Below are 24,700 nucleotides of genomic sequence, written 5' to 3' on the forward strand. Positions count from 1 at the left end.
AGGAAGGTGCTGCTCATTCTCTTGCTTGCAACTTGTGAACAAGACGAAGTCAGCCCATTCGCGAATGATACGAATAAAATCTGTGTGCTTATCTATGCTTCTGTTGTTTTCTAATACAGGGTCTCTTTACCAGTTGGGTGAGAAAAGGTGCATCGCCAATTTGGCGACCACGAAGGGACCCCAAGGGTGGTAGCCCATCACTGGGTGAGGCCTCCTAAAGAGGAACCGGAGGGGTAACGATTGCGGGGCCCCACTGAAGATTGAGAAGCACCATTGACTGCAACCGATGCGTCATCCTTCCCCCACCACCGGTTCCCCCGGACGAAGGACAGCAGGCTGCCGCCCTTCGGGTCTAACGAACTTCGGGCGAAGACCCTGCAGGTAAGGGAATGCTACGATGATGTATGATTGACGGTTGGTAAGTCCGTCGGGATTGTATCGCTATACTGGTACGTAAGTTTAACGGATCTGTTATGAAGATCATATGATGTAGAAAAGATGTAAATGTTCATGATTTATACTGATACTGAAAGGTAATTTAGGAACGTAACTGGATCCAGGTTTTGAACAAAAATGGGTAACGGACCTTCCCGCAAAGGGGCTATAGGGAAAAAGCACTATGCCCCCCTTGAGGGAACACCCGCTTTTGATATGTTGATAAAACACGGTTTAAACTCTACGTTGTTTTTGGATGAATGGGCTGAATACACGAAAGATTCAATCGAACACAAGTGGCCAACCAGTGGCTCCTTTGACTTGGACTTAATTGCTAAAGTGGAAATAGAGTTAGCCAAGAGAAAAGTGCGCCCTGCACAGTTCGAGGCCATCAGGTTCTGGAGGGTGGAGGCTATTAGAAGACGAAATGCCCACAGCAAACAGGAAAGGAAAAGACAGAAACGGACCACATTACAGAAGTTGCAGGAATTAGACGATAAGGAGGCTAATGAAAAGTTTGAGCAGATGGACAGACGTATGTTGATCAAAGAAAGTGGAGGTATGTACCCTACCTTGCCTGCCCCACGTTATGAGGAAATAGAGGGGGTTAGATGGAGTAATGGATGGCTATTGACAGATAAATGTCCAGAAAATCTGTTAGGATTAGACTCCTTGAAGGCTTTATACGCCACCATCTACTGTTCCCCAGCTGGGGTCCATATGACTGTTAACAACATCTCAAACCCCTCTTTTATAGCATTAAGCCTACCACTACCTGAAGAATTACAGACCCTCCCGGATACTTTGTGGGCGGCCCACGGGAATGATGTAGGAACACTTGCCATTGATCCCGTAGTAATCAAATTGAAAGAAGGGGTAAAATTCCCAAGAATTAGACAATATAAAATCTCTATAGAAGGAGAAGAGGCACTGGTACATATAGTAAATGACATGATGAAATTAGGAGTTGTAGAAGCTTGTGATGACAGCCCTTGTAATTCCCCCATTTTACCTGTACATAGGAAAGGAGATGATACAATACCCTACAGATTTGTTATTGATTTGCGCGAAGTGAACAAGATTGTAGAACCCCGATACCCAGTTGTACCCAGCATTGCTAGTGTGTTGACTCTCATACCTAGTTCAGCCAAATGGTTTACTGTAATAGATCTGAAGAACGCCTTTTTCAGTATTCCGATCACACCAGAGAGTAGATTTTTGTTTAGCTTTACATTGAGGCAAAGACAATATCAATTTACAAGAGCCCCACAGGGATATACGGAGAGTCCTGCCATTTTCAGTCAGGCGTTGAAAGCCCAATTGGATGATTTAATGTTGCCTTCTGGTACATCACTAATACAGTATGTAGATGACCTCTTGATAAGTGCTGACACAGAAGAAGGGTGTAGAGAGGCGACGATAGCGGTCCTCCAACATCTTGCGAAACATAACCACAAGGTATCTTTGAAAAAGATGCAGTATGTACAACAGCGAGTGAACTATTTGGGTTTTGTATTGTCAGAAACAGGGAGGACGTTGTCTACAGATAGGATAGCCCTAATACAAGCCTTGCCAACCCCAACATCAGTCAGAGATTTACGGAGGATAGTGGGGGTCATGTCATACTGCAGACATTGGATACCCGAGTTCTCAGTCCTTGTTAAACCATTATTGGCAGCCCTGAAAGAAGAGAAGGAAAACACACCCTTTACATGCACGCAGGAAATGGAGGAGGCCCTAATAAACTTGAAAAACACACTATGCCATGCACCAGCATTAGGGACCCCAGATTATACGAAGAAATTTACATTATTTGTGGACGAAAAGGAGGGATGTTCTGTGTCAGTCCTCACGCAGGAACAGGGAGGCTGCCAGAGACCCTGTGCATACTTCTCTACGGGTCTTGATGTGGTAGCCCAGGGACTTCCTCCTTGTTTGAGAGCTGTTGCGGCTACAGCCCTAGCAATAAGACAGAGTTCAGGCATTGTGTTAGGGAATGATGTTACTGTAAAGGTGCCACACGCTGTAGATGTTCTCTTGAATAGGGTTCAAACACAACACCTCACAACAGCGAGATTGACACAATATGAAATGTTCTTGTTTGCCCGAAATGTAAAAATTGAAAGGTGTAACACTCTCAACCCGGCCACATTACTTCCCTTACCAAAGCGCCAAGAGGAGATGCCCCATGACTGCATAATAAGAACAGAGGAACATACGAAAGGGCGTATAGATTTAGAAGAAAGCCCTCTGAAATATGGAGATGGAGTATTGTTCTTTGATGGGTCTTGTTATAAACTGAATAATGGTGACACGGTGGCAGGTTATGCAGTAACGACTGGGGAGAGGATACTTAGTATGGGGAAAGTGCCCGAGAAGTCAGCCCAGGCAGCTGAATTATATGCTTTGACAAAAGCTTTGCAGATAAGTGAAGGGAGAAATGTTACCATATACACAGACTCAGCCTACGCCCATGGAGTGGTGACCAATTTTGGCAGATTATGGGCAGAGCGAGGCTTCCTTACGTCACAAGGTTCAAAGATCAAGTATGCACATTTAATATGTCTGTTATTAGAAGCTCTGACGTTGCCTCATAAAGTAGCCATAGTAAAGTGTATAGCACATAGGAGAATATCTGATTACGTATCACAAGGAAATGATTTAGCAGACAAATCAGCGAAATTTGCGGCACAAAATTGTGCGGACAATGAAGCGATTGAACAATGGTATGCAGGGACATGGGCCAACCTGGGGGAGGTGGAGGAACAAATAAAACTAATCCAAGAAGATGCAACCGAAGAAGAACGAAAATCCTGGCACATGAGTAATACATATGAACAGGTGTGTGAGGGTGTGCGGGTGAATACCATTACAAATAGATGGTTGTTACCTGATGCATATCTTCCCATAATAGTGAGAGTGGCACATGGCCCGACACACGTGAATGCAAGAACTATGGAAGCAGTTTTAAAGGAGGTATGGGATAACAAGAAGATTGGACAGTATTGCAGACGATGGGCCAAGCAGTGTGAGATATGTGTAATGTACAATGTGGGAAAGAGTGTGCCTGCCCCCTCAGGTCATTGCAAGTTACCTACACAACCTTTTGAAGTGGTTTACATGGACTTTATACACCTGGAACCTGTTAATAAGTTTTCATATTGTCTGGTGATGAAATGTGGTTATTCAGGGTGGGTAGAGGCTTACCCTTTGAAAGACAATAGCGCAACGTCCACGGCTAAATGCATTTTGAAAAATTGGGTCCCTCTGTACACCGTCCCCAAATACTTGTGGTCCGACAACGGCTCTCACTTTACTGGCGAAGTAGTATCTAAAGTATGTAAGGCGCTAGGAATTGATCAACGATTTCATGCTGTTTTCCACCCTCAATCGGCAGGGGCCATTGAAGGTACAAACACGGTTCTGAAAAATAAATTGGCTAAAGCATGTGCTGAGACCCACCTGAAATGGCCTGATGCCCTACCTCTTGCACTATTAAGTATGAGAACAATGCCAAAACGTACACATGGATTATCGCCCTTTGAGATTGTGATGGGCAGGCCACCAAGCATTGGGTCTCCTGTTAATCCAAAGAAACTGTCTGAGCAAACATGGCCTGCCTTGCAACAATACTGTATTGCGTTAACTAATAGGCTTCTTTCCATACATACACAGGTGAAGGAAGCCGCTCCCACACCCCTGATAAGAGAAGACCACGGATTGCAACCCGGCAGTTGGGTGGTAATTAAAGCATTTGATCGAACCAGTGGACTACAGCCTCGCTGGAAGGGACCGTACCAGGTTTTGCTGACTTCCCAAACCGCAGTAAAGGTAGATGGGAAACCGCATTGGTACCACGGCAACCACATCAAACGAGCCAAACCTCTCCTTCAGCCAATTCCGCCACCGATAGCTACGACTCCTTTGCTAAATTCCAGCATTGAACCAAATCCCACGGAAGTACATCGATACACGTTAAGATCACGAGAAGTATATGTGCCAGGCAACGTGTAAGGACTACATTTTGAACTTTGACCATTAAGGAGATAGGGCAAAAGACTCCTTTGTTGGTTTTAGCAGAGTGTTGCCTTACTGAAGACAGCGGGCCGATAGCCTGAAGGGCCTCCGGCGTTCCCCTCCTGGGACAGGCACAACAAGACGTGGGACAGCTCGGTGATTGGGTCGCCAGTGAGGCCCGTATATTTAGGGTACAAAGACACTGGAGCTTTAACTAGAAAGGTGCATTAGACGCTAGGACGCATTGTTCTTTGTATAAAGTATTATCATGGAATCAGTAGAGGCTAATGGTCACATATATACCAATCTCCTACCCGCGAAAAGAACCAAAGGAAAATGTGGCTCTGCTAAATTGCGTATTAGAATATGCATCGTAATACTAATTATTTTAATTGGATTAGGTTTATTTTTCTGGTTTATAGAACATGCGACTGATTATAAATTTAGAAATATGTTTCCACAAGGCGATCATGGAAATACTACAAGGAGGTATGTGAATAGCAAGGATCCTCATCCACATGATCATGTTGAAGAAGATGAGTACATGAAAAATACATACATCAAATTAATGGATGTCACCCAAAGGGCACTAAACATATCCAATTGTTGGATATGCACTCATATGCCTCGACACGGTGCAGAAGGGCTACCTGTGTATGCGGTACCTGTCCCTGAACAAGAAGGGTGTCTTATATTACATATGAGAATGTGGTTCGCTAAAAGATATATGCCTATAGGTAACCCTTGTTATGAAATTAATAGAACACAACTGGCATTGGGAATACATGGGTTAAAGGGCATGATCACAAAGGGCGTGTCGTTGGCACCTACCATGGTTCAAATTGTTGAAGAGCCTCCTCCCCCTATCATGGTCACTAGAGAGTTACCACAGAAGGGAGCTTGCTTCTCCAGGAACACGCCAGGAAAACCCAACAGAAAGGGATGTACATACATGTTAGATTTTAACAATTACACAAAGGGTCTCCTCCAAGTGGAGGGGCATGCTTACATTTGTGACAAACGTGCATATTTGTGGTTAGCTGGAAACTTTTCTGGCAGCTGTTATGTCGCCCGGATTATTCCTGCAGCTATGATTCACAGTTCAGAATACCTCTATAATCAAGGGAAAGGTAGGAATAAACGAGATACGCAATTACAAATTCCCCAGTACAAATCCACTGACTTGGAGAATTTCATCGACGTCCTAAAAGCTCTTATACCACCTGTAGGCTCCTTCTTTAACAGTCAGGAAATCAGACAGCTTAGCAAAGCTGTAGAACATATGATTGAAGAAACAGCAGATATCTTGACAAATATTACATATGAGATAAAAGCAATCAGGTTAATGACCCTTCAGAACAGATATGTACTTGACATTTTGACTGCTGAAAGAGGAGGGGTCTGTTCTTTGGTAGGAAGCCAATGTTGTTTATTTATTCCCGATGAAAGCGAAGGTATCCTGAAAGGCATTTCTAAATTACATGGAATTGCAAGCTCCATCCATTACGATGAAGGAACTGGAGACAGTTGGTGGGTTAAATTATTAAAGGAAATCGGATGGCAGTTGCTTACCCCTATACTTATTTTAGGTGCTATAATACTAGGCATCTGCGTGTGTATTCAGTGCTTTCCTGCTATTATGTCTTGTATAATGTCTTGCTGCGTTACCTGCTGTTCTAATGTGTTTTCATCACCGAAGCCACACAACCAACCTATCCGCACTACCTCAACTGTTATGTTTACTCGTGAAATGGATCGTTTGAGTACAATCGAACCAACTCATGTCCAACCATAATAATATGTGTGCTCGGCCATGAGCAAGGGGTGGAATTGGTGGTCCAGGTATTCCGTACACTAGATGCTCGTGGCCTACGAACACATATCTGATGAAATTACTACTTGTCAATTGCTCTCGCACTCACTATAATACCATATATGGAGATGAAGGCTTTGCTGTACTGACCTTTCTTTCAACTGCAAATAACAGCTCATATTTGTTAATCCATTTGCAAACGGAAAACTGTCAATGTGACCACAGAATGGGGAGGAAAATGAGTAATATGACATTGGCACGAAGATTGCTACAATAACAGGAAACCAGCACCCTATAATAGCAAAACTGGAGAAAACCGGTTAGAGCTGGCTTTAGTGTACGTGACAAACGCGATGTACATTGGATACAATGAACCCAAATCTGTATATAAGGAAGCTTGTAAAAGAGGAAGGTGCTGCTCATTCTCTTGCTTGAAACTTGTGAACAAGACGAAGTCAGCCCATTCGCGAATGATACGAATAAAATCTGTGTGCTTATCTATGCTTCTGTTGTTTTCTAATACAGGGTCTCTTTACCAGTTGGGTGAGAAAAGGTGCATCACCAATGGTGCATTCTTAATGCATTATGACAAGAGCGAACCAAGCTTTTCAGTGATGTATGTGCGGTTCAAAGTAGCTCAAATGCAGCAGTTACATTTCCTCTAGATGGGGAGGGGTGTCACGCAGAGGTTGGACAGGAGTTTGTTGCAGTTAGAAGCAATTCTTGAATTAGGGTGGACCGTGAAGGCCACCACGGTCAGTTCAACTGTGAAGATTGCAAAGATGCCAGAGACTGGATGCTCTGTATTACCTTGTGTAAGGAACTCAGTAAAGACAGACACAATTGATCACAGTTCAAGAGTGTTTATTAAACTGTATGCAGGTTGGAAAAATGCCTAATATAAACCTATATCTAAGATGGGAGCAAGCGTCGATCAGCAAATGAAAATAAGGCATTCCTAGTGGCGTTGTGTCAAATAAAAAAAGGGCCTATACTAACAAACGTATTGTCAAACCTTACAACTAATACAAAAGGGGTGTGGATAGTTTTCATGAAAAGAAAGAAGCGTTCATAAATAATATGTCAGGATGGGGAACCTTAGGTCTCCCTTCCCCACATTTTGAGCACAGGGTAAGGTGGGATCTTGGAGCACAGCACACACTCAAGCTTTCCCAGCACGAGTTGACACTTCTGTTCCAGTGTATCAGGAGCCTTGATGGCCAAGTCTCGTTTCTCTTGAAAGTCTTTTGCCTTCGAGGGCCTGACGCATTCAAACAACAAAAACAAAATTTCTTCAACAAAGTAAAGTTTGTTTCCTGCTTTCACTTATGGTGAGGATTCTTCACCACTGGGTCCCTCTCTTCCAGGTGCTGACCCCTGTTCCTATCGATATCAGATTTTCAAATAACCAAAACAACAAACACTATGTTCTGTTCTACATATTTTTCAGGTGATCAATTTACTCCTGGTCTCCCCTCTTCCGGGTGCAGACCCGTCTTGGCTTTCAACCTCCCTCCACCGGGTTCACTTTGGCTTTTCCCGGGTGATGGATTCACCCCTGAATCTCTCTCATTCAGGCTCGGATCCCTCTTGAATGTTGTTCTCCCTCCACCGGGTTCACTATGGCTTTCAACAATCTTCCTCTATCGTTCTCGTACAAAGTCTTTTCAACAGTTCACTGTGAACCTCTGTCCCTCGGGTTCACTTGATCAGGGTGATACTGGCTCACATCTGGGTCTCCCTCTTCCAGGAGCAGACCCTTACTCAATTTTCAGTGTCTTTTTAAACAGTTCCAGTGGAGATCCCTCTTCCGGGTTCACTCTTGCCAACTTCACATTCACAAATGTTTGTGGGATTCACATCCCCTGATTTCTCACAGTTCTTAGGTAAAAGGCTTTCAACTGTACAGGGATGTTGCTTCTTCTCCTGTATGACCACTTTGACCTACCTTGTTGACTCTCCTACGGCCTTCTAGTATTTGTAGTTTTACTCAGATGGGGACTGACCACAGTCTCTCGAGTTAGCATCCATGTGGAGCTAGTTCCCTCCAGAGCTGGTCTCCCCTCAACACTTTTACAGTTCTTTGAACTTGGTTCAATTTGCCACTTTGCATCATTTATTCACCACAGCCTGGCTCTTTTTGGCTCTCCCCTCAACTCACTGGCTGTAATGAACTGCTTGGCTTTACTCATAACTTGAGTCAAGGCTGGTACTAGGGAAGCAGGAGTCTCGCTCGCTCCCGCTTATCAGCGTTGACATGCTCCGTGTACCATTGACATCTGTTGCAGCTCACTTGGGCAATTGTCCTCGGTCTTATGATTCCCTCTGCAGAGGATTTGCGGGTCTGCTTGAAAAGGGCAAGGTCGTGTCTCTCCTTGTCAGCCTCTTTATATCTGTTGCCTTTCACCTCCTCTTGAACTGCCGGATCTGGATAGCTGTCTCGTCATGAGGTCTGCCTTGCTTGTACTATGCTCTCTTGCTCCATCTTTTATCCCTGTGGGGAAAAGGAAGGGCCGTCGGGTGTGTGTAACTTAAGTCAATTGCCTGACTTTGCCTAACCTTTGTGTCAGGACATGTCAGGTAAACAGTTTTATTACAAGTCTGTTGTATTTCATGAGTTAATACAGTGTTTGTGTTGGAAAGGGGGATTATAGTTAAGGGGGAGTTTGGAAAGTGACAATCAGAGGGACAGGATGGTAGGGTTTGCGGTTGGGCAAACAGGAGCAACTGGGATTGTGAAATAAACAAGGGGGGTTGTGGGAACTGTAGTGTTTTACCTGAGCAGGTTGGGAGTATGGGAAATAATAATCAGAGGCACAGGAAGAAGAATGATTGGGAGTATTCGGATAGTGAACAGGAAAACACAGATTCTGAGAAAGATGGTGTCTAACTGTAACGGGGTGTATAATAAATTCACCAGAAGAGGAGGTTTGGTGGATTCTCGAAAAGGATGTTTATTGGATGGCAGGTAGGTCGAGTTGATGCAGCCCATAAAAGCCTCGAGAACCTTGTCTTCTTCCTCCCTTTCTCCAGTATAGTACTGTGTCTCACCTTGGGCATTACCCCAGCACAACCCCAGGTACCCTCACCCAGGTGATCCTCCCTCACGTGTCCACCCCCAGAGCTCGGATCTGAGAGTGCTGGCCAACCCCAGGCCAACTGCATAAGCACTTCCTGAGGTTTACTTGGGAGAATACCCTCAGGCTTCTCACACTGGTCAGTTTGATGAGACACGCACAGAAGTGTGGATCGTGAGAACCTGCGGGCTTGATTTGACAGTCAGTCTGACTGCAAACATGATGGTGACTAGAAACATAGGTTGAGTCAGGTGGTTCGAAGCAGCATCCAAAGTTTGTGGCTTGAGAGTCCACCAGGGTCAGAACAACTTGCGAGTTCGACTGACGATGAAGATCGGCAGCAAAGATGCTGGTGGGATGAGTAACAGTTGAAGGTCAGCAGATGCATAAGGAGCTTGGAGTTTCAGCCAAGGCAATGACACACTCAGCTAGCTTGATGCAGTGGAAAACTGATTCCAATGTGCAGATCAGCAGTTCGAAGATCGGTGCTAAAGGCAGTTCTGGAGGGTCCTGCTGGTTCATGTGTTCAAATTGGAATGAATCAAGGCTCACAGCAGTTCAATGGTGGCAGAAGCAGAGGTCCTGGCTGTATTGGCTCTCAGGTGCTGTGAGTCCCTGTCAGGGGTTTCAGTGACAAGTGAAGCCCATGTTATCAGGCACCCCTACCCAAGGGAGGCTGGTGCATACTTTCAGGGGTCCTTTTCCATACTGAGGTCCTGGGCAGCAATATGATTATTAGAGATGCAGGTCTTGTTCCAGTAGCTGGTCACTTCCAATGTGCCCTGGGGATGGATAGGGAACAGAGCTCGCCTCTTCTTTGGACACTCAGTCTTCACCTCACTGGAGGAGGGCTTTCGAAAGGCAACTCTCCTAACAGAGGTCCAGTAGACTCGTCTTGTTCCAAAGAGAACCTGAGAAGGAGGGCATGACCTCTTCTTTTAAAGGCAAATGTCTAAAGGTGATTGGACAAGAGTCCAATCCATGTTCTTAGAAAAAGTGGGTTTTGCCTTCTGACGTAACACCCAAAGTGCTTTGTGAAAGAGGAAGTGGAGGGGACAGGAAGGAAGAGAGATAAAGAGAGAAAACAAGGTGGTTGAAGCTTCCTCCAGCTGGTCTAATCTACGTGATGACACCCAACTCATTTTTAGACTTCCTTCAGCCACCTCCTCTCCTTCCCTCATCCTTCCCTCATCTCTGGCTGCCTAATTGCCATTCAAAACCGGTGTGCCACCAATTACCTTTGTTTAAATCCCAACAAGACAGAGATCCTCCTCATTGGTACACCCTCTCCATCCTTTCCCCTCACTCTCTGGCCGGCCTCCCTTGGCCCTCCTCCTGCCCCTACCTGCGAGGCTAAGAACCTCTGGGTCATCTTTGACTTCACACTTTCCTTCTCTGCACACATCTCTGACATCTCTAAAAAGTCAAACTTCTTACTGCACCTCCTTAGAGGTACTCTTCCTTTCCTTTCCTCAGAAGCTCACTGTCTCCCAAGCTCTGATTCTCTCTAGGTTGGACTACTGTAACAGCCTCTTTCTAAATTTACCTGCCTCCACTCTCCTCCCTTTACAACTTATCCAGAACAGGACTGCGAGATTTGTCCTTGGCCTCAAGCCCTGGGATCGTGTCTCTCCAGCTCTGAAATCCCTTCATTGGCTCCCAGTGAATGCCAGGATTAAATTTAAAACCCTCTGAATTGTCCACAAGGCTTTCTGGGGCCTGGATCCAAAATACCTTCAACTATCCCTCCGTAAATACCTCCTCTCTCAAGCCCTTCGCTCCTCTACCTCTAACTCCCTCAGGGTCCGTAGTTTTTCAAAGAAACGAGCTGGGGGTAGATCTGTGTCTTTGGCTGGGGCCTCCCTTTGGAACTGGCTCCCTGCCATCTTGAAACTTGAGGAGAACCAGCTACGGTTCCAAAAGCTCTTCAAGACCTTCCTCTTTGCCTCTGCCTATGCCCCGCTTCTCCACTGCTGATCTGCTTTTCTCTCTCTGCACTGTGCAGCTGGCCACCATCTGTCCTTTGGGCCCAGGTACCTTCTCACCCTGCCACCCTACTGCACTGCCTCTGGGCCACCCCTTGCACTGGGGCCTGTATCTGTACCCATACAGTCCCCCACCTACTCTTCTTCTGCACTTTTCAGATGCACCCTATCTGACTAAACAAGCACTTAGCCACCTACCGGCTGCACTACCACTGTTTATCACCTTTATTTTTATGTATTTGACTTATTATTTATTTTGTTCTCTCCTATGCTCTGCACTTTCCAATTTCTCCCCCTCCCATGCACTTTCCCCCTTTTTCCCTCCCCCAAGCACTTGTGTGTTCTCAATGTCACTTGGCCTAGTAAGATTGTTTTTTTGTTTCTCCCCTGTTCCCCTCCCTTCGCCTGGTCACGCTCTGAAACACCTGTGTACGAGCGGAATATAAATAAAATATCATATCATATACCTCTGCTTACCTTAAACCTGAACCCCTTCCGTTGTCAATGCATCAAAGGTTTTTTGTGAGGGTGGTACATTTGTGGAGGGGATGTCTTTTGATTCCATTTCTCAGGACTGCCTCCAGTGGAGTGGCTGACTCACTGGAGAGGGTGTTACCTGCCTTCACAAAGGATCAATGAGAGGTAACCTCCAAGGCTGCAGTCCTACCAGTGGGGGTAAGAACAGCAGAGACAGCATGGCTGGGGGAAAACATATCCTTCCACAGCTAAGCTGGACTAACAGAGCTGACACATGTCTGATATCAATTTGATGTGGCTGCAACAATTATGAGAACTATCATGCACCATACCCTAACTTATAGATTATATTTTCTACCAGGAAAGTAGATTTATAAGTATGGGGTTTTGGAACAGGGCTGCATATCATAAATCCAGCCCCTGAACTGCAGTGTCTTGGCTTTCACTACAGCTGTCAAGAAGGCAAATGGGCCCTGAACCTGCTCTGTGTCATGGGAAAGCAGGCGATGCATGTCAAGCTAGTGATTCTGCTTGGCACCGGTGTACACTATGCTTTGTCTTGGGGTTTGTGGAAAGGGGGGGATCTGATCAGCTGAATACCTTCCCTGAAAGAGAATTACCCCGATCATTTTATAGTTAGATAAAAATAAAAAAATCCTGAGCTTCTACACCCTTGTCAGATCGCAATCCTTCACACCCCCGCACATGCAAGTGGCATGGCTTAACTCACATTTTAAAATTTGCAAAATTGCTGTAGTTAACTTTTGGCAAAGCTCCAATATCAACAATAATTCCCATAGATATCCAAACAAACAAAGTGTTTAAAATTGAAAGGTTCATTCTTGAAAACGAGTATTCTGAAAAAAAATATTTTCACCTTAAAAGTCCATTAGGACAACTTAACAATTTCATATTATATTCTTGATTTTATTGTCTTTATGGTTTCAGACAATTCTTCATTCCATCATTTAGAGTCTATATGTGTTTAGCCACAGCGCTTATCCTCAATTTATTTAAGCTGCTTTTCCTCTTTGATGCGTGTAAATGTCTTTAGTACTTGTCCTTATTACTTGTCTTCTATCCTTAAAATCTTTTTTGTGATTTGTCTTCTGTACTTATCCTCATATCGTTATTTGCCGCAAATCATGCAGTGAATTGAGGAGGACTATCATATCCAGCAGGTCGAAGAGAAAGAAACCCAAGCCCTTAAATCAGACAGTACCCAAAAGAATAATGAAACAAAACAAGTAGAAAGTACTCTGAAAGTACAGGCTGGATGTAAACAAGAAGATTCCTCCTAATGATCCACCAGTAGGTTTTGAAACACATGTAGAGGACAAGCAATGAGGACAAACACAAAAAACTGTTTGAGGATAGAAGACAAGTTGCTGCCAACCGCGAAACACTGTTTCCGCTGCCTGAGATCCAGGGGCCACCGGGAAATTACAATTCCCGTCAGCCTAGGATCTCAGATGGCAGAAAACGTAAATTCTCTTCCCATAGAGTCCAACAGGCAGGTGAGACCCTGCCAGGTGCACAGGCCCCGGCAGGCACAGTTGTTGTCTGCCCGTCCGTATTGGGTGCTGGTACATTGCTACAGGCACCCTTAATTGCAGACCGGCAGACTTGTAATGCGGCCCGTAGACTCTAAATGATTGAATTAAGAATTATCTGAAATCCTGAAGACAATAAATTCAAGAATATAATTTGAAATTGTAAAATTGTCCTATTGGACTTTCAAGGAAGAAAACATACATTTTCAGAATACTAATTATCAAGAATTGTAATTAACGAATTAACCTTTCAATTTGGAACACTTTGTTTGTTTGGATATTTTTGGGAATTATCATTGATAAATATACAGTCACTCAGATGCTTTGCCAAAAGGTAACTACACCAATTTTGCAAATCTAGACAGACACAACAGCTAGTTGAAAGGCAAGCAACGAGATTACCACATTATTAGGGATATCGCCTTGAGAACGAGTGAATGCCGGCAACATAGCAATCATTTCACATTTTAAAATGTTCTGTAACTGGGATCTCTCACAGGAAGGACGACAAGGAAAGACTGACCAGGGTCAGATAACTAATCAGGAGATATGAAGGGAGTTAAAAGAGGCAGCAGGAAGTTGTGGGTTGTTCAGATGAGGTTAGAGGAGCTGGAGGTGGCAGACCAAGAGACCAACAAGAAAAAGGACAGTGAACGTGATTTGTGAAGCAGGTGATGCATGGTTTAGTGAGTGCAAGTGGTACTGCATTGTGAGTGTGTGTGAAAGAGTGGCAAGTGTCATTAGGAGAGGACATGTAGGGAATGAATGAGAAGTGATTGCATGCGTACAAGAAAGTTGTTTGAGCAGAAGGTGGGGTGTGTCAGTAGTAATAGTGTGGAGGAGGGAGTATTGGTGTGGAGCAGTTAGCAGTATGGAGGAGGGGGTAATATTGTGTAGGGGGAGTTGTAGAGATGAGTATTTGTAGTATCACAGACAAATTAGTAACATCAAAGGGTGGAGGCGAGGTTTAGAGGGAACAAGAGACACCAGAGGAATAGAGGAGGAAGAGACAGGGAGTAGAAAGATTGAAGGCGGGTGGAGTTGAAGGATGAAAATAGTGAGCGGAGAACATCATTTAGGAAGTGATAGGGTGAGGAGTATGTGGACGTGATATAAAGCAGTCCAAATCAGGCAGAGTGTTTTAGATTACTAATCACTGGAAAGCTTAGGGACAGTCTTGGAAGTCCCTGACGGAGTTTAGACAGAGAAGTTGTTCTGCCTTTAGGTCTTCACTTCTAGTACCAGTAAGAACTTAGACAGTACGGCGGAGGCTTCAGTGTATACTATACTGGGGACTATGGGCGTCTGGGTTAGGGAAGATTGGTGTTTTTGTAGATGAGAGAGATGGGTACGGTCCTAGGATCCATATAATTCAAATTAAAATTCTTGAACCATTTCGGAGACTCCTAAGTATTTCTTGAGCCATCTGTGACATGGCCGTGCACAAACCATAGAAAACACTGGTTCTAATGGAAAAATAATAAACACATTTTCAGGACATTTATTCTCAGATTACATAATATTCTTGAATTGCCATTTTAAACACTAGCCCTGTAAATAGGCATTGCCAATATCCACAATAGTTCATTATCTCTCATCATTATCTGTAACGTCGGCTTCATTTTCACAATAATGAAGTTTTGCAGAAATGCATTCAATCACCCACTGACCTGAAAGTCTCATCCCTGAGGGTTTCTGATGATGAGAGCAAAGAGAAGCAGTTGCTGGCTGTCTCTGGTACTTGAGAGGGCACTGTTCTTACTTCTGCCCCAAAAGGGAAAATATATTAAATGCATATTCAATATATATGTTATAGTTCAAACACTGCACCGCCACACATATTTTTAGTATTTATATATAAGTCCTTGGGTCACTCAAAGGGTTAATGCGTTGTCAGATATTATTTGAAATCAATTTCTAATTCTGGGATTGTGGCACCACCTGATCTAAATCCCTCTTTTGCAACAATCCAACCCCAACATTCTGGGACAAGAAACAGACTGTGTTTGGAGTTAAGGTTCTAATTTATTTAAAAGATTAATCAAAACCAAAGGTGGTCCAGTAACTTCATTCTGGTGAAGCTACCAATTATTGTATACAATGACAGGCAGCTTCCTGTAAAAAACCTCAATCAACTCTCTCTATCTCTATCTCTAAATATATTATAGGGTTGTGGTCACAGCACCATAGTTAAGCTGAGTCAGACTCCCATAGGAACCTAGAGAATGTTACGACTGGCAAAAAAATGTTTGGTCCCACCCAGGCCCTCACCAAGTGCCCCCATCATCTGTGCCAGTTCCCCTACACCACAGAGGGCCTCCTCACCTCCCTGCCCTCTCCCATTCCCCCAACAATACATACTGATTTTGTGACGGGTATGCCCAGATGTGGGTCCTGTGCCTGCTGGGCCTAGAGACCCAAGCTACTCCTAACAGAGGAGGTCCAACAAGGCCGAAACATGTCTGGGGATGCTTGTGGTGTCATGCAGAAGGGATGTGACCTAGCATTTTGTGCTGGACTGCCACCTTTGGGGTGGGACCAAGCCTGATTTGCATATGGTATTTCCCCTTCTGTAATGGCTTGGCAGGCAAAGAACGATGGTCTGGAGGGTTGTCCAGAGCAATGCCTGGGGTTAAGATTATTTCTAAACATTCCAACCATCACCTCTTTCTTTTCACTTTGTCACTCCGAGTGGGCCGGGTATGCAGAGACATGGGTTCCGTGCCTGCTGGGCCTAGAGACCCAAGCAACTCCTCACTGATGAGGCCCAACAAGGCCAAAACATGTCTAGGGATGCTGGGGTCTCGTGCAGAAGGGATGTGACCTAGCAGTTTGGACTGGACTCTCCCTTTTAAGGTGGGACCATGTCTGATTTGCATATGGTATTTCCCCTGCTGTAATGGCTTGGCAGGCAAAGAATGATGGTCTGCAGTGTTGCCCAGAGCAATGCCAGAGGTTAAGATTCATTATAAACCTTCCAACTATCACCTCTTTGTTTTTGGCCCCTCACAGAGAAGAAATGTCCTTTTGCATATCAGTCTGGTCCCACCTACAAAGGCAGTCCAGCAACAAAATGCTAGGCAAGTCTCCTCTGAAGAAGAGTACCATCAGAGACCCAAGACACATGTTTTGGCCATGTTGGGACTCCTCAGTGGGTGAAGCGGAGCCTCTCTAAAGCACAGTGAGCAAGGGGTCCACGTCTGGATTACCCTGGTTGATTTAGGTTTGAAACCCCAAGTTTAAAAATTTCACAAGCGTATGGGAGCCTGTCTACTGAGGATGAACATGGTTTAAATACCCTATTCTATGGAATTTCTTTCACTCAGGAGGCTCTACCAACCACGTTTAGCTCATTGTACCTTTCACAGAGGGGAAACATCCATTTGCATATCAGTCTGGTCCCACCCGCAACGGCAGTCCACCACTGAAATGCAAGGCAAATCTCCTCTGAGCAAGAGTACCATCAGCAGCCATTTCACAATAAAGTTGCCACAGCATTTTATTTGGAATCAATTTCCCCAGTGATGGCTTTTCAGTTTCTCACCCCTTCTGGGGGCTTACTCATAGAGAATCCTTTGGGACATAGATATAATTGGCTTTTATACTCACTTCTTGGTTTTATCTTTGAAGGCAAATCAGGGTGCCCACTCATAGCAATTTTGAGGTAATTCTCACAAGTCAGCTAGGCCCACCGGTCTCTTCTGCAATCTTTTTCAGGGAATCAGGTCTACTTCAGGTAAAGTGTGCTTTAGGCTTCCAATTGGACATGGCCCATGGGACGTCCTCCCATCGCTTTAAAGTTTTTATCCAATTTCAGCAAGCACTCCTCCGGTCAGGCAAAGATTCCTAATGTGAATTTACAGACCTTCAGAATCTCAGACATCTTTCTATTTTCTGTGTGTTTGAACTTCAGCAGGCTCTAAATCTTCTCACAAATGGTTACTTTAAATCATCACATTTAAGTAGGTGAATCTTCCCATTGGTTTGATTAACGAAATGATACTCCCAGAGAATATGCCCCCAAATTCAATTGGCCCAAATTATTTTTGAAATGTGAACAGTTTTGGACGCAAATTCTTATTTCTACCATAACTCTTTACAGGGTGTTTTTCAATTATTGACGTGGTTTTTCAAACTTTCAGAGTAAGTCTGCATTTTTAGAGATATTTGTATCAGGTAAAATGATGAAGTTATTAATATTATAGGATTTTACTAATAATGGATAAATATAAATATATTGTGCTTAGTCTCTTCTTGTGAGGCACGTTCTCCTGATTTCAGAAAAGTTTTCCTTTTTTCGATAGAACACATTATTGCTAATCATTGCAAAGTTGCATCAAAATGTATAGTCTGCACATGAATACAATATGAAGTAATGATACATTCATTTACTGCCCATTATGCACATGAAAGTTTCATTTCAAGTTAATTATTCATATCAACAAGTGACTGGCCTTCTGAGTGTTAAAGCCTTCCATCATCTGTGCACAGATATAATTTATGGTTATTCAGAATCCATAAAAGGTGGAGGTAAGTTCTTATAATGTATTGTTTCTGAAAGCAGGCCTTCCCTCGTGGTAACTAACTCCAAGCCACAAACTTGCTAAGGAGACCATTGGCCTTATTACAAGTTTGTTGGTATCTTGCCAGTAAATCTGCCAACGAAATGGAATTACCATTACCACCACTTGGGCCAGTGGTATTACTGCCAGATTACAAGTGGTGGTCGGCGGTGTTTGTCCCCATTAATTGGAATCCACAGGTCTGCATGGGGGATTTCTATGGTATTACTGCTGGCTGCAATTCCACCGATTTGGCCGAATTTGGGTGGCAAAGTGCCGGAATTACCTTCAGATTATTGGTGGAGGTTTTTCCTCTAATTTACCCCCAAATTCGTAGTTGGGCAGTGCATTAATGTGGCAGTAAAGGGTATTACTGCCGTCTTACCACCAATTTTGACTGCACCGCCCAACTCATAATGAGGGCCCATAAAAGGAATTTCCTCAGAATGTATTTAGATATATTTGTTGGGTGTATTTTCTCGAGATAAACACATGTTTGTAAGGGGTAGCCTTTTAAAACAGGCCCTGAACTTCCAGATGCCTGCCTAATCATCGTCTGGACCTCCCAAGCTTTTGTTTTCCAGTACAATGTGAGTTCAATTACCTTGTCATGGGAACTCACTTGCACAGGGTTGAGCAAAAGCTGCTTAAGGCACCATGCTATTTTTAATATAGATACATCCAATTCCTGTTTGATTCCTAACATGCTAAATACACTCATTATTTCTGATGTGTACAGGCAGTTTGCGAATGCATCACAGCACATTTATATGGAGTTGTATATTATCTAACAAAGTGTCAGTTCACACTTCATAGGCTCTGCATTTCATGTTTGTAATTGGGAAAAAGCACACCATACATGAATACAGTAACACACCATTGCAACGTCTTGGGTCTTAGTTGAGTTTTGAAATTCATGTCTATTTAATTTTCTCAAATAGCATGTATTAGACCGTTGTCCATAATACCATATGAATCCAAAATATATTGCCTACTGTACGAAGCACTGCATTATTGAATATATTGTATCAGTGTTCACTTTGTTACAGTGATTACCATATCTGCACACTGGCCACAATACAGCTGTAATAATCATATTTCCCAGTGTCTGCAGTGCACCCATATTTGCTCACTTTTCATAATACTGTATAACTGCATATTGTTTTCAGCTGTTAAGAACGCTGAACTAATGGGCATATTTTGTGCCATGTATGCAATGCCTCAGTAAGTCACACACACATACACACACACACACACACACACACACACACACACACACACACACTCACTGGCACAGAGACAGAGAGACACATCTGCCGACAGGCAGACAAAGGTACTAATGGGTACACTGGCATGCACAGAAACGTACCAGAGGGCACTGAGAGGAATTGTCCTCTGGCAAGGGCATAGGAGCAATGGCTTTTTTAATTTTGATTAAAGAATTCAATTGTGTGGGCAATTCAATCCCTGAACAAGAAAGTACATGACCAGTTTCCCCTTTTATGAGCTCCGTGAAAAAACAATAGTGTGGCCTTTTGCCCTGCTGCATCAGTATCATGATTTGCAGCATCTGCTCTGCCAATGGCACAGAGTAGGATCAGAGGACACAGGCATCCTCTTGACAGCTGCAGTGACAGCCAAGTCTTGACAGCAAAGGGCTTGCATTTTAGATGTGCACCCACTCCAAAACTGCTCAACTCTGAGGTTCCTGTCCTGGTGCACAGTAAATAGTAAATATAAGCCATACTTGAAGTATGATATGGTGGCCAGCATTTTTCATAGTTATCTCAGCCACATTACATTTACATCACACATGTGTCAGCCCTGAGGGCCCAGTTCAGCTTTGAAAGGGTTATGTGTATTATTATTTCCTGACAAGGCTCCCTCTGCCGACTGGCAGGAATATAGCCTGGGGCTTGCCTCTCTTTGTTCCTTTGTAAGGAGAGGTAACACCCTTTCTCCAAGACTGCCACTCCAGAGGATGCTGGCCAGGGGACAGGAATAAAAGAGGCACACCCATTCAGCAAGAACTTAGCCTCGCACCAGGGAGCTGCATTTCTAAAAAGGCCTTTGATTCTATTTGGAAGTGAAGGTGGAGGGGTTAGTGTAGCCAGATGGAGATATGTACAACTTTTGGAAACCTCTGCCATCCAGTTTCTTTCTACTTCTCTTTCTCTTGCCTGTCTCCTCCACTTCCAGTAGCACTAATCACTGTGGGTGTGAGAATGGCAAAGTCCACTCATTTCAAGAGCAGATTGGACCCCTGAAGAAGGCTAGCTGAAGTCCAATCTCCTGTGGACTTTTACCTGTAAAAGAAGGGGTCTCATACCACTTCTTTGAATAATCCTTTGAACTCCAATCCTGAAAGAAGATGTCATTGGAATCTGCTGGGAAAGCAGGCCTTTGCAGAGCCCTCCAGTTGTGAGGTGAAGGCAGGCGTTCTAGAGCAGAGGCGAGCTCTGTCCCCTAACCCTTTAAAGGAAACATCAGGGGTGACCTCTGCTGCTGGACCAAGACTGCATCTCAGCCAGCCACTGTGTTTCCTGGGACTTTACCATGTTGCAGGACCCCTGAAGATGTGTGCCAGCCAGCTCTCAGTTTGCGAGCCAGAGAAGGGGACTGACCTTGTCTCTTGAGAACCTGGAGTGTAATCACAGCACCTGGAGGCCAGGATTGCCAAGACCCCTGTTTTCAATGTCACCCCACTGTGAACCTTGATTTGAACATACTTGACATCGAGCAAACTATCAGGATCCTTCAATGCTGCTTTTGGCGGTCATTAGCCAGTCCGATAGCACAGCAAGTAGATTGCTCACTTTGACATCTGTGCAGAGCCTGCTGAGCAGGTTCCAATCCCGGCAAGGTCAAACTCAGCCTTTCATCCTTCTGGGGTCAATAAATGAGCACCACACACCCTGGGTAATAATAAGCAGCGCTCAGATACCTCCATTCGCTGTGGTGTCATACCCGCTGAAGCACATTGATGACTTGGATCGCACCAACCAAGCCTTACTGCCCTGCATTGCTCGATTCTCGTTCCGAAGCATCAGCCTCATCATCGCTGCTCCTGTAAGTCGATCAACCCGACCCTGGTACCTCCTGAGCTGTGGTCTCCGAGACCCATATAGAATCAACTCGCCAGCACCTACTGGCCCAATATGACTACTGTTGATCATCAACCACTGAACTGAAACTGGTGACTGCCTGATCTGCATAGCTTGAGTAAACAATTCGAGTCTACAACCTCCCATTCGACCCGAACTCAACGTCAGCATGCCGCTGCACCACTGAGACTTTCCTGCATCTTCAAACTGAAGAGATACCTTGATTGATGGCAAGAAGCCTGGTATGACACCATCAAACCACCAAGACCTTTGCAAAGGTATTATGGACTGGTATCTGCCATCCTAGTCCAGTTTTGGGCACTAGACACTTGTAAGGTCATTTGACTACCTTTTTGCAAGCCCAGAACGTATCATTTGAACATTCTGGTCTTTTATTGTCTATTCACCCCATCCCATTACCAAGAGTGCTGCATATTTTCTGTCTTTGCATATTATGTGTTCTTCCTACAGGGGTGGGGTTTTACAGTGTTTCTAGTTGGTTAGTATTGCACATGGTGTGTTTGATTAAAGTATATCTTTTTATAGAACCTTGATTTGGTATTCCTTTATTGTGGACTGTTATACTTTGCTTTTTGGGTTGCTACTGAATCACATTCACACCCCTCTTGAGAGTATAGCCTTCCTTCAGCCCACGTTACCACAAGAGGCAAAGGGGGTATATCTCTTGACTGTGCGTGTTTTACCATTATGATAGTGTTGGCTCTTGGTTTGCAGAAGTGTGAGTGCTGAGTGGGAGTTTTAGCCTGAACTCTTCCCTGTACTCCTACAGAACAGAAGTCAATTTATCACATTTATGAGCAGCAGTATACATTTGGAATAGACTTTGCCAAAAGGCTAGTCAGCGAAAATAAGAGTGTACATTTAAAATTAGTTTCACTGCCAAGGCATATTTTTAAGTGTTACAATGCAACTTGACATGAGCTCTGCAGCTACCCTGTCAGTAGGTGAACTGCGGGAGCACTGTCAAGTAAGAGGAATACCCAGCAATACCAAGGTTAAGAAAGCTGTGTTGGGACAAACTCCCAGGTATGCCAGAGGGCCACTAGTAGTTTGCGGACTCTCGAAAGGCCCAATACCTTCCACAGGATACAATCAGGATCAGTCAACGTCAAGTTCAAACTGCAGTTTATTACAGGCAAAACCAACAGGGATCAGCACAGAGACAAAAGGAATCCATGGACATCTCAACTTCTCCTGGCTCGCAGGACAGTTTTTTACCCTAATGTCATCAGAGTGAGGTTACAGCCTGTCCCTTCTCCAGAAAATATATTGGACCACTGGATTGCCTGTGAGAAGCCTAATAACCTATATGGTCGTCTATATTTGATATTATACTGGCTCTCCCATGTCAGGTGGCTGGCCTGGTCCACCCACAAGTCACAATTTATAACAATGTTGCAGTGTGAGGGTCTTGCCATTGGTTCTTGCCCATTGCTACCCACCCCTAGGATACTAAACTGTGATTGGCTAGAGCTGACGTCCCTAGGCCTGGGATCTCCAAAAGGTTCTCAGCTCTAGGTGTACCTTTTCAAGGTAATAAGAATGACTATGGGCCTCATTACGAGGTAGGTGGTTAGGGATTACCGGCACTGGTAAGGACAACGGTGCCGGTAATCCCTTCACCCCTATTCCGAGGTCCCTTAGCGGGTCCCTTCCTTAACCAGGCGTTATGGAAGGGACCCGTTAAGGGACTTCAGAGCTAATAACGGTACCGCAAATTGCGGTACCGTTATTAGCTCCATCCCCATTCCCATTGAGCCCTATGGGGGCTCGAATGGGACTGGTGAATGGTTCCCGGAATGGGGACTTACTGGGTCCTCCAAGGTTGGAATGACCCAGTAAGTCCCTATTTCGGGAACCCGGACCCGGAATGCGGCAAGGGGGCAGCCATGGTGCTAATAGCACCATGGCTACCTCCTACCTCGTAATGAGGCTCTATGTGTCTGCATTGTAACTGGCGTGTACCACCTTAGGCTATGCGAGTGCTTGTTCGCTCCGTGCAACACTTGTCTCACATTATAACATCTTTGCTTCGGTCCTCTATCTGGTAGCGTGAGATCGGCTCTCTTTCCCAGCGCCGGTCACTGTCCATTGTCTGTGTCAGCCGGGTCACATATTCGGAGACCATTATTTGGAGCTGTGCAGCTCGGAGTTATGAGGAATTATTTGTATTTATTGCTGCTGGTGCTACTGTCGTTCAGGGAATGGAATGTCATCTGTATCTTGTAGCATTTGCAGTGAACCCTGTCTCACACGTTTTTTTCTCTCTGTTCAGCCTGTTCAGCCTGAATTCAGCTCAGGTCGGCTCTTGAGGCCTGTGGCCTGCTGTCATTTACCTAAACCATAATGCAGCATCTACAGTGTTCGTGCTATTCTATATTCTCCATAGGTTAGTCACACTTGCTTCTGTCAGGTCCCATAGGTGCTACTGCACTTCTGTAAGGTTATTCACATGTAAGCATCTGCAAGGTTTGCTCAGGATCTCTTGCTTCTTACGATTTCTGCATTGCTGCGTTTAGCAAATGGCAAAATAATAAAAGCAATGACAGTATGTATATGTATCTGTGCTCTATCTATAGAACTGTGCGCTTGTGTTCTTTATGTATTCGAGTGCGTGTTAATGTCCCGAGGTGTGGATGGCATGTGTGCTTCATGTCTAATGCTGCTAAGTTGTGGTGTCTCTAACAACATAAGCAACATGGCTTCTTGGTTCTTTAACCAATAGTGTCGATTGAGGTGTCTTTGGTTACAGTCTGTGCTCTTCGTCTACTCTGGGGTAGATTTGTACCATGCCTGGCCTGTAGGGCTGGCTGAGGGGGTACATCTTGACATATTTGTCAACCATACATCGATTGGGAATTCATCTGAAATAGAATGGGTCATTGTGATTTTTCCTGGACTTCTCCTATGTCATGTATTTTATAGGAGGGGGTTGAGAGGGTAGGCTTCCCCATCCCTCTTCAGTCCCCCCTCTGGTCAACCTCTCGACCACATCCTTGTATGACAGTCCTTTTGCTCTGGGCTACCATATCTTTGATATCCTTCCAAGGTGTCCACAATAGTTTTGGTGCTCATCGAACGACCAGAGCATGGAACAGCACACTCCTTCAGGGTTGCACCAAACCCACTTTCCTTAATAGTACTTTCGATCATGTGGGTTGTCCAGCTTTATGGATTCAGTTGAAAATAGGTCACACTGCACGATTTCATTCTGAGCTTGTCCCGTTCTGCAACAATCTTGTCTTTTGCTCACCCTATGTTTACGTTCACCAGGATTTGCATTCTGATAGCCTCTTCTGCTGTTTTCTTGCACCTTGCCATGCAGATTTAGATTTTTATCCCACACATGGATGCTGCCCCCAGCGCAAGTGCTCCTGCTATCACCTTCAGTCCATCTAAGAGCCATGATGGCATCCATGCCGCTATATGCGCTAGCCATCTCTTGCCCTTCCCTGTTCCTCTGGCTTCATCTTCCATTTTGGCATACATCTGTGCCAATTGTGCTACTGCATCTGATAGAGTTCCATTATCCTCATCATTGGCAGGTGTGATTGTGCAACAGGAACTCCCTATCTTTGCGCAAACTCCTCCTTCCATAGCCATGAGGAGATCCAGAACATATCTATTCTGGAGCGACACCAACCTTATTGCTCAGA

This window comes from Ambystoma mexicanum, chromosome 1p, assembly GCF_040938575.1.
Source record: "Ambystoma mexicanum isolate Mex_15411 chromosome 1p, UKY_AmexF1_1, whole genome shotgun sequence".
Taxonomy (NCBI): Eukaryota; Metazoa; Chordata; class Amphibia; order Caudata; family Ambystomatidae; genus Ambystoma; species Ambystoma mexicanum.